Source organism: Pogoniulus pusillus, chromosome 6 (genome assembly GCF_015220805.1).
Source record: "Pogoniulus pusillus isolate bPogPus1 chromosome 6, bPogPus1.pri, whole genome shotgun sequence".
NCBI classification, from domain to species: Eukaryota; Metazoa; Chordata; class Aves; order Piciformes; family Lybiidae; genus Pogoniulus; species Pogoniulus pusillus.
In genome coordinates, this window is record NC_087269.1 from 16,897,485 (window position 1) to 16,910,010 (window position 12,526).

Here is a 12,526-nt window from a genome sequence, read left to right on the forward strand (position 1 = left end):
TTTTATTACAAGGTTGTCAACAGCAGCTTTTTAAAACATGAAAGAAAACAGCAATAACAGAATACACACTTATTTCTACTCCCCTTTCAATATGGCACAAGCACATGTATTTGTGACATTTACACTGCACATACTGCTTTTACCCTGTAACGCAATGTAATAGTTTTTTGTAACCTCAGTAAAGACACACATTATGACAAAGTATTTGCTACTAAACATTAAAAACAAAACAAAGTGAACAAACCAACATACAAACAAAAATCCCCAACAACACAACCAGGAAGTTACAACTGAGTAATTGAAGAGTAACTATACAAAAAAAAATAGCTCCAGGTTTTCAAAATTCTCAGAGCAACCAAGGGCTTCTGCTGCCAGTCTACCAAGGGAGACTTAAGACTTAGAGGTGTTAAAACTGCAAAGCTGAAATTTAATGTGTTCCTACTTACCAGTGCAAGTCAGCTAAATTGCTATCACACCTACTTGCTGGAATATACATTCTAAACCTGTCCAGAAATGGTACTTGCTCTTCTTTGAATTCGCTCTCCTGAAACTGCAGGATGAAAGAACATTTTCATAGAAGTAGCCCTTAAAGCATACTTTAAGAAGAGCATTTCCCATGTTCTATGAATCACACAAGACCACTCTAAGGCTATATATGCTGTAGGATTTTTTTTCCATAATAATCAGACATTACTTAGTAGAGATTAGAATGCCAGATTATTTCACAGATAACATAGTTATAACCCTCCTGTAACAGCAAAAGACACTGGTGCTTTTCTTGTGCTAGTGAAAAGGTGTTATGGTCTTGCTACATTTTGCAACCAATACCCTTAATTTCCTAGTTTCCATTCCTTACCTATGTTAAAAGTCCCTTCCAGATGAAGTATTCCAGATTATTAACTTTATCCATGAGAGGTAAGCAACAGCAACTTTGGTTTTAAGATATTTATGACTGATCAGACTAATTACACAAAATATTGGATATAGACAAAAATATGAATCAACACAAAACTCCGACATACAGCTTCAATTAGTAACTACAAATACAGGTATGGCATCTGGATATCATATCTGACAGCTGGGGAGGGAAAACTACGTCGTAACTGCAATTTCGAAGGGAAAAAAACAACCAGTATTACATATCCTTATCAACAACCACTCCCCAGTTAAAGCCTTTTAATATATAAGAGATGCTCTATTTCATGTACAGTGCTTGTAGTTCAAATGAAGCCTAATACAGTTACCTTCAATGGACTCAAATCATATTTACCTGGTAACTGAGCTCTTACTTGTCAAGAATTATTTTCTCCTCAAACACCCTTTTCTATGCATCTTCAGGTATCTACCTTGAGCTTATTTAAGAAAACAAAGCTACGTATATGAAGTGTTACTTAGAAATTTTAGGAAATTCAGACAATTGAAGTAACTGAAAATTACTGTATGTATTAATATGCTGTCACAGTGACACTATGGATGTTCCAATACAAGAGCCCATCAGGCTGCATACTTTTAACACTGCCTCCTTTCAGTCTGACCTACAGAATAGGACTGCACAGCAGAACAGAACAGCAGATTGGAAATCATTGCAAAAGATTTTGCCAAATGCCCTGCTAGCTATAGCCTTTCCTACAGAGGTCAGCTATCCACACATTCACATTCCAACCACCTATCAGCTATGATGCTTCAAGATTTTTCCAGTTGTTTGGGTTGGTTTTAAAACGTTAAATGGTAATGTTTTACTAAGTGTTGCAGCACATTTGGCAGCGCGGATTTTGCAGGAGGATAAATGGCACTGCTGCAGATCTCCAGAGACTGAGAAATTCTTCAGAAATGTCAGAGACTGTTTCCAGGGACACTGCCTGTATTTTGGATAGCAGTTCTATGCTTCTGGTCTTGCATTGTATCTTGGTGCTCATATCTTATCTTGGTGCTTGTTCACTGTGGCACAATAAGGACAATCTCCAAGGACCTGGATATTCCATACCTCTCTAGCAGAGATTATGAATACCTAGAAGACTATCTTCATTGACAGACAAAGGCATGAGTGTTTAGCCATGCATTCAAAAGACTCCTGAATGGCAGATGTGACAACAGGATAAGATGCCACCAGGAAACAGGTTCTCTTCTATATACAGGTTCGAATTCTGGTCTCAAAAGGGATTCTCCTTCAACAAAGAGATGATTCTAAGTCTGTTTTGATAATTTTTTTTTTGTAAAGTCTCCTAGTATTTAGGATTACTAGTTAGTAAAAAGGTAGAAACCATCTAGCACTTCATCTAGTAGAGACCACAAAGGCTACGACACATCAAGAATTTTTTTTTGCTTCCTCAGTCAACTAGATTGTGAGAACACAAAAGTAGCTTGGAAACACCTCCATCATGACGTTCTCTTCAAGAATGCTGCTTGTTCTGTTCATTTCCATAAGCCATTACCTGATTATATATATTTGTGTTCATACTTAGGTTAGTACATGCATTGGTTTATATTTAACAGACAAACATCCTACCTCCATTCTTACATTTTTCCTACTGATGAAGCAGACAACATTCTGCAGGAGATAAACATTCAAACTGCTTGTAACATAACCCTTTGCAATACAGCCCCACTAAGACAGTCCAAAATAATTTTCCAGAGTTAACACAACCACCATTTTTCCCCTGTATCAGCAATCATATTTTCCAGTGGAAAAGAAAGTGGAAAGGGTCTTCAGTTTTCTTACATTTATATCAGCACTTTCTTCTGCAACCTTCTACAAATTGTTTTCTTTCATTTGAAAAAGGTGCAGGACAACTCTGAATAGATCTAAGTCTTTTTATGTGTATCAAATAATTACAGCACAAACTACAAGCTGTATCAAATATTACTGTTAAAAAAACCAACTGCTGTTGAAAAAAAAAACAGAATTAACAGCATCAACCTCTCTAATTTTACCTCCAATTTTAGTGACAAACTGAAAAAAAAAATGGTATTGCTTAAAGAATTCAGTAAGAGCTAATAGCAGAGGAGTGCAAAATAATAAGGCAGATGTGGTAGAATTATTGTTCTTACCTCTCCATTATTGAAAAAAGAAAAGTAACATGTAGTGGAAAGGAAAGCCAATGTGTTTGAATACAAAATTAATTAGAACAAATTATCATGGCTTTCAGTGAAGGCAAGAGCCTGGCAGGATTTTCAAGAGATTAAGCATTTACACAGCTAATGAAATTATTCAGGATTTAAGTCAAATACTAATGGAGGTAAGAAGAAATCTCTCTTAATGCACCTTAGTCAGTAAGTGTCTATGACAGGAATTTTTGTACCTTCCCCTTAGTGGACCTGACTAAATGCAGAAAACAGAGGATTTTCCTGGACTAGGTATTGTAAAGTTAATTTTTGTGGTGTGATAAATGTATATTTGATTCTCCTAAGTACTTCATATGCTGTATGCTTTTGTTTGACACAGAAGTAAAAACATACATTTATTTAATCAAAGACTTGCTTCTAAAACAAAAGCACTCAGGCTATTTTTCCCCAAAACACAGAAAATATTTACACAAGAGTATTCTGCACATAGTTTTTATTTTCACAGCCCAACTAATGCAATACTGTACACAAAAGCACAAGGGATTAACTGTTTACCAGAAATTGTGTCCTCTTTCTCTAGTACCATTTCTTTCCTAGATACAAAAAAATCCTGTTTTTTTAAGATAACCTCTTTCTTCCTCTGCCCCACACACTTCCTTCAGACCTCTCTGAGGAAAGAATTGCCAAGGTTCACATAGAACAATTTGAAAACTCTGTTGGAATGCTATTATTATATAGTCATTTCCATGCACAGGTTTGACTATCATATCAAATCAGTCTCTATATTTATCTACCAATTCAAGATTTTACCTTTTTTCCTCTCTGTAAAACAAACAATTATTCAGCAACAATTTAAATGAACAGAGTGTTTCAGCAATCTCCTACCTCATTTACATGTATTGCTCATTTTGCCATTTCTACTTCACATGGTCTCCAAACAAAAGCAGTTTCATCCACTGCATGTGATCCATAAGGTATTAAAGACACAAGTCAAGAAGAAAGAAACTATAAAAATTAAGATGCATGTAAATATACAGAACTGAATGAACGACAATCTACATTAAAAAACTTATATAGTAATAAAAATTATGCTCTATTGAATTAATTTCCATAGTCACTACCAGCAACTTATCAATTACAGGTATATTGTGAGTCAAAGACTAATTTCCCAAGTTTTCATTTTTTTTACTGGATACTAAACTCATACTTATATTACGAGTACATCCAATAGCTTTTGTGGCAGGTTCAAGCATCTTTACTAGTTTATTCCTAAAACTCTTTCCTTCCCTGTTAAAACCACAAGTTATTCTTCTGTTTGGAAGTCATACCTTACAATTTTTAATAAATACATGCTCTTTGAAGATCTGTTTCTTCAAACCGTCCTATAAAGCAGAACATACAAATTACTTTGATTCATAACTTCAAAGCCTCAAAGCCTGATTACAGAGGAAAATCATGTAGGTAAATAATAGTTTCTGCTCTAAGGCATTCATCTGGCCTATTTTGCAATTCTTAATGAATACCTACTAAACTGATGTTCAATTTAAAATATTTTGGACTATTTTCAGTGGATGATAGTTGAAGTTTGATTGTTGCAATGATGGTGAAAAACTGCACTCTCTAAAATTCTGTCCATCAAACATCTCTGCAGGAAATAAGTACATTATTCAAGGTTACCCAGGTAAAAACTGTGCTACAGCCTTATGAAATACACCACTATTCAATATTTTTGCACACAGACCTGTATTACACACAATCACTTTAATAGTGTATCAGAGATGGTATTTAAATCCATTTGATTCTAATTCTATCATAAGAAATAATAGGAAACAATAATGGTTTCTTCCTTCCTGAAAGAATTCTACTGAGCTCTGGAAAATGATACGAACACTTGAAGAGAAGTGAAGCAGTGTCCTCCTCTCCCAGGAGGACAAATCCTATAAGAAATTCTCTTGAGAAACAGTCTTGCTAGTCATCTACTTCTCATAAAAGTGGACATCCTGGAATGATGCACTCACACATTAAAATCTAGGGAACTTGTAAAATGAAAGTTGGCACTGGCAGATTTATGGTTGGACTTGATGACCTTAAGCATCTACTCCAACCTAAATGACTCTATTTTCTTAAGACCTCCAGTATTCTGCACTCAACTTTCCATGATCCTATTCAAATTGACAACACTAAAAAAATAAACCTGTCTTCACATCAGCTCTAAGAGATACAGAGACACAAAGAGTCTTTACAAGCAGTAATACTCATTGCAATTGTTGTTACAGTACGTACTGTTGAACATTGTAGAATACCATAATTCTGAATATTTTATGTTCAATTTTGTATTACTTAGAGGAGTTGAGGAGAGAACTTAAATAATCCAAGCCATTTTTTATCTCATACAAGTGGCCACTACAATGCTTAGGATACATCCTATCAAAATGCAAAGATGACGTAATTGAGAACACAAAGCTAAAACTATTTGTTGGTAGACTGAACAAGCAACAACTAACAGCACTGCAGGGATGGATACCACAACAGGTCCCTTGTATGTTAGTCTGTATCTAGCCAGTTTTCATGGCTCAAGATGCAACACAGTGATCAGCAGCCATATAATTTCCAAAGCCCACAGAAGCCAGATCCATCATTTTCATCCAGCACTGTGTTTTGAATTAATAAGTGCTTCTGGATGTAAGACAACAGTGTCACACAGATCAAATGTTCTAAACTCAGAGTTTACCTTTTCAAACGGATACAAAAATAAACTAGAAAAAAAGAAAGAACAAAACAAAACCAAAAAACCCAAACAAACAATACAACAAAAGCAAAACAAACCAAACTACTCCCAGAAATCCAAACTATTCCAAATTACAGTTGTAGCATTCTGGAGGAACTTCTGTACTACCTGAAGGGTTTTCATAGTGTTTTGAATACTTTCATTTCACTGGCTCTCAATCCAAGTATCACAAGAGAAGTCCTCTGCTTCCCAGCAAAGCATCTGGAAAGTTCCTGGCAATGGCAGATTTTTAACTACCTGGACAACAAAAAATACAGCAAAATAGGAAAAGATTGTTGTCAAGACAAAAGTCTTCACCAGGGTATAGAGCTCAAAGAAGAGAAATAAGGTCAAAACTTTAAAATAACATACAGGTGAAAAGTCAGGTTCTGGTTACACAGGTAAAGCAAGACTTCATTAAGCTACTAGTGCTTTTCTACCACCTAATGACACCTCTCAACTCCCTGTTTTATCTGGCAGTTTACTCACAGGTCTAATTTTTTTTCAATGCCTGGAATTAAAACAACTGCAAGAATTTACTCAAGAAATTATTTCTGAAAAGATTACCATGCTACAAAGGGTTTGAGACAGCAGATAATGTATATTATCAATATACTTTGTCAATTGTTTTTAGAATTATTAGTATTTGTGTCAGTTTATACCAATAGCTATCACAGGCTTTATTTCCACTGTGTGACTTGGGAATCCACACAACTTTAATTGTTGCCCTTAAGGCAACAATAGAGAAAACTACAAAATACTAGCAGGAACTCTGCAGAAAATCTCTGCAAAAAATGGACCTCAAAAGCTAGTAATTCCCAGAATGCATCCATTCTCTGCATGCAAGAGTTGAGAACCCAAGAACATAATCAGCAATCTTTGCAAATCAAAACCAGAATGCCAAGAACGCTGTTGTAACAAGTGCTAAAAAACTAAAACCAAACACCACAATCCTCAAAAAAAAAGAAAACCCCACAAACACTGAACAAACCAACCAACCCAAAGCTGTAATTCATTAATATGTGGAAAAGCTTCAAACGAGTTGCAAGAAAAACAGACAAGAAAACACACATTCTAGAGACAGAGTGAAGAAAGTCAATTCAACATTACAAATACAGAGTGTCACCAACAGCCTATTCATGTCTGCACAAGAACGTATCTAGTATGGGGTCTTAAACTAGCAGACATGTACATACCAAAAAAAACCACCACAATTCCAGGAAGTTGACTTCTGATAAATTTAAGCTGGATCTACATGACAGAAGTAAAACATGGTGTGTAACTGATTAGGACAACTTCTCTATAGGGATGTGACAGACACTCTTTCATGATATTCTATTCTTAAAATGACTAACAGAAAGAGGAGCTCAAAGACATTTTAATGAAGACGAAAGTTCCCATCGGTTGACTTGCTGAAGAAAGCCCAGAATTTCAACAGCAGAAGTGGTGTAGAGAATGTCAAGTTTCTTGGGAAATTTCTAATTGTAGCTGAAAAGTTCCAGCACTTCAGGGAATGCAGGGTTTTTTTCCAAAACTAGAAACATTGGAATGGATTAACATCCTTAATTCAAAGACTGAACTTAATACAATCCTTGCTTTGACTTATGTGGCAAATTGTATCTGAAATACCAAAGTCCCAGAATATCATATGTGGCATCTTCTTATAAACAGAGGTACTTGAAAATAGCAAAAATTCAACTATCTAAAGTTGTAAATTGCAACAGCTGGAAGGATTTACACTTTTTAATACCTTCTTCAGTAACAAAGTTAAATTCTTGCAGCTGTTGAAGGCACAAATATTTTGGAATTGTTTGTTCCTTGGATCCTCCATGCTGCAAGAGAATGCAAGAGCAAAGCTGAAGGATTTGTCATGATTTAAAGAAGAAATCTTTAAACTTTTAAAACCTTCACACTAATTTCCTCAAGAATTCTGATAATGTATCTTTCTGACTAGACCAATAGCATAACCATATGATAGTTTGTGACTTATTTGTACAGAAATTATTTATCGGGCCAAACTGTAATTTTTGGTTGCAAACAGATTTATGCCTTGTTTACAGAAGTAATATTTCTTAAATAAAAGAATACATTAATGCTTGTCCTACTTCCTTTGTTGTACCTTACTGTAAAATGTGCACCACAAAAATAATCCAAGAAATCATCAAGTGCTTTTTTCTCACAAATTCTACTGTGAACTACAGATGTCTCTTGCAAAATAATTTCACTTTTTCTCTTTTCACTGGATTGTCAGGTATCTACCATCCTGTTATTAGATGCACCAGCTGTACTTAGTACACACAGGAAACGCAGCGTATGTCCACCATACTGCCTGCATATCAGAATTAGAGCCTGTGCTCTCTAGTGGTAAACTGCATGCAGGCAACAAACCTGATGAGGGCAACGAGTCATTCATCAGCAAGTTTGCAGATGACGCCAAACTGGGGGCAGATGTTGCTGAGTTGGAGGGCAGAAGGGCTCTGCAGCAGGACCTTGACCACCTGGACAGATGGGCAGAGTCCAATGGGATGGCATTCAATAGCTCCAAGTGCAGGGTGCTGCACTTTGGCCACAACAACCCCATGCAGAGATACAGGCTGGGGTCGGAGTGGCTGGAGAGCAGCCAGACAGAGAGGGATCTGGGGGTGCTGATTGATACCCGCCTGAACATGAGCCAGCAGTGTGCCCAGGTAGCCAAGACAGCCAGTGGCATCCTGGCCTGCATCAGGAATGGTGTGGTCAGCAGGAGCAGGGAGGTCATTCTGCCCCTGTACTCTGCACTGGTTAGACCACACCTTGAGGACTGTGTTCAGTTCTGGGCCCCCCAGTTTAGGAGGGACATTGGAATGCTTGAGCGTGTCCAAAGAAGGGCAACGAGGCTGGTGAGAGGCCTTGAGCACAAGCCCTACGAGGAGAGGCTGAGGGAGCTGGGATTGTTTAGACTGGAGAAGAGGAGGTTCAGGGGAGACCTTATTGCTGTCTACAACTACCTGAGGGGTGGTTGTGGCCAGGAGGAGGTTGCTCTCTTCTCTCAGGTGGCCAGCACCAGAACAAGAGGACACAGCCTCAGGCTATGCCAGGGGAGATTTAGGCTGGAGGTGAGGAGAAAGTTCTTCCCTGAGAGAGTCATTGGACACTGGAATGGGCTGCCCGGGGAGGTGGTGGAGTCGCCATCCCTGGAGCTGTTCAAGGCAGGATTGGCCGTGGCACTTGGTGCCATGGTCTAGCCTTGAGCTCTCTGGAAACAGGTTGGACTTGCTGATCTCTTAGGTCTCTTCCAGCCTTGGTGATACTGTGATAGAACATCCCAGAGTTAAGTTCATCCTGGAAACAACAGGACCTTTATCTCAAGTAGCAAAAGTGATCTTTATGTAACTGCAACAAAAGATACAGCATTCTCCATCTGGTTTTACTATTCTGGTTCAACACCTAATCTCAGGCAACAGATCTGCACTAGGGCTTTAAACAACTGTGGTAACTAAAGTTTCTTTCCATGCTCTGCTTTCAAAATTTTAAAAACATAATTGGCCTTAAATCAGTCCCTGCTATTTGTAATCCTGAAGCCAAAGAACTTGCATGAAAAATACTAATACCTGCATTTTACCATCTGAATGGCTGATAAACATGTACTTAAGCACTCTTCTAAAGAAGGATACTTCCTTGAATTAATGGAGGGGGAAACTTCACTTATCTCTAAAACCTCCAGAAAATACCTAATTCATGAACTTACCAAGGACAGGTAAAGGTCAATGTTGGCAGCCCCTCACATCAGTGTTTAACAAGTACTTTTTTTTTTTGGGGGGGGGAAAGCCCTTCAGGATAGAGTGGTGTTCATAACCCAGTTAAGATTTCTTCTCTAGCTTTTAAGCCTTTGCCTAAAATAGCCACAGAGAACTTACTACAGAAATGGTACAGTCATGGATCTGGTTATTTCTATCATTAAGCATGTTACTTTCACTTCAAATCATTTTCTATAAAACATTAAGAAAAAAATTAGCAATGTCCACAATCCTTACAAGTCTCCATAAGGATCCTTAGGAGAAAAAGCAGAGCCTTACAAATACAGATTACTATAGAACTCTGTGTGGCAACGTATATGGCTCCAACTGGAACCTTTTATACAGCTTCTCATAGGTGGAAACTTTAATAAACACATTATGCTGCATGCCACTAAGTACAGTACCTTACTCTTACAAACCCTTTTGTCACTGCTCTGAAACCTTGGTGTGGCAAGGTTTAAAGCTTGCAAGTTGTGTCTGTGAACTTCAAACATACAGACACTTGTTCTTACACCAACACTGTATTTTTTTTTCTCTTCTTGCTTTGCTTAAATAAACTACAGAAGAGCTGCACAGCTGTTCCCCCATCACATGTCTAGGAGCACGTGCTTCAATAAGCAATGCTAAAGATGGGAAGTTGCAGCCACCTCAACCTCCTCAGTAAATTCTTCTCAAACCACAACTGCTCCCAGATCTTAGTTTCTGCTCAGAACAGACTTCAGTTGCCAAGTGCCACTGTTCTGGTGCACCATTTTCTGTGCTCATGTTTCCTGAATACAGGCAACTCAAATTGTATGTATTATTCCAGAAGTGTCCACAAATGGAAACAAAAAGGGAAAGGGAGGGAGGGGGTAGGAGATGAAATGGCCAAGCAGGGGGTAAAAAAAGCCTCAAATGCCTAAGACCTGAATAAGCAAGAGAAACCACAAAATGTCCCAAATTCTGATAGAGTGAGCTCAAGGAATTTCCAAACAAAATCCTTACACTGATAGAGCTTAGTGGTCTAACATTCTAACTGTTCCTTACACAGAGCTCTGTAACATTTTATATTCCTTTGGGTCGGATTCAAAAGTTCATTAAGTAGCAAAACAGAGAAGGCTACTACACACATCTTAGAAATTGATCCACTAAGTCCTCCCAGGCTACAAAGCAAACCAAAACTGAAATTATTTGTAAGAATATAAACAAGCTATAGATCCACTGGATATGTACAAATGTGTAGCCCTATTAACTTGAGCTTCAGCACACTATTTATAAAGTCACCTAATAAATACAAAGGTGGGTAACACTCTCAAATTCTATACTGCAAATACCGCTTTTGATACTGGGGTTATGAAGTTCCAAATTTGTTTAACAGGCCTATCTAAACTGGAGATCAAATCTTTAGATTATGAATTTGCACTAGTTGCCTACTAGTAACAATACTTCCGATTTCAAATTGTAGGTTTAACTTGCGTAACACAGCTGAACTCTGTCTGCTTCAATACACTTTGGCTTTTAACATTATTGTTGGTAAGGACCCAGAATTTTGTCCCATCTTCTCTGGTGACCAGTTCCACAGCATCTGGGCACTTCTGAACCTCAGATGTGACTATTCCAGTAATATCTTGTAAGTTAATAAAGTACCACTAAGGCATTTCAGTAGAAAAGAGCAAAAAGACACACCATTAACAGCATGAATCACTTTTGCTCAGTTATTTGATCTCTAAATTCTTTTCAAAGCCACTGTCCTGAAGAGCTAGGTTTTTTAGATATAACAAAGACATACTTTTTTAAGCATTAATGACTTTTTAATGGCTGCAAAAACATGTTTTCATAACTGAGTCATGAAAAGATCTGCTTCATTGTGTATGGGTGCCATTACCCAGCAGCAGCTTTCTCTCAACATTGACTTGAGATCACTTATGAATGACTGAGGAAAAAAATACTGACTTTTCAGATCATTGCAAATATTCAGCCTTATTATCCATGTCACTGAGAGTGCTTCCATCTGAAAACCATATGTCCATTTGCTAACAGTTACTTCAAGGTCTTTTATCTATAGCTTAATACAGTTAATATATAATTGCTGGTACGGTACATAGTATTTATCAAACTATTATCCAATACCCACACAATACTATTCTTAAAATCTATTTAATGAAATTTATCAAACAGGTTTGTAATTTAAGTTAGTAAGATTACTAATACACTCCTTTCATTCAGTTACTGATAGAATCTCTCCCATTTCCAATTCCTGAGGATTGATGTCAGTCTCCCTACCAGCAACATTATTTCTCTGAACCCTGAAGATTGTTGTATCAGGACCATGCATGGCAGAGATATTCACAGTGAAAGTAAATAAGCTATCTGTATCTTAAGATTTAGATCCACTTCATACCCAAATGCAGAATATTTGATATTTTAAGAACTCTAAGGAAGACACTGATCTGCTGCTGACTTGCTCTATACTTTAAAATATTTTTATAAAATACGTACAGCTTCTGAAGTTTGTTTATATTTTTCGTTGCAAATAACAAGGGCAGAACAAACTAATGAGTACAGGAAAACTCTGACATGGTAATTCTTTCTGCCCACAAATCCCTGTATGATCACAGAATCACACAAGCCACACAGTTTGGGATGGTTCCAGAATGGATTCAGACATCCCTTCTGCTATTCATTTATGATTTGATGGTCAAATTAACCCTTCTATGACAGAAGCTATAGTTGAGACTGAGATTTACTTACATTTCACTAAACACAAAAGTTTACATTGTCTGCAAAGACTACCTACAGTTTTCCTAAATTACTTTTTAATCCCTATGATTCTCTATCTGTAACATAGTAACAATAAAATGTACATTAATTCAAGAACAAATCCTTCCTAAAAAAGGTTTTGGACTACCCAAACCCCTTTATATTAGATTATTACTTTGTA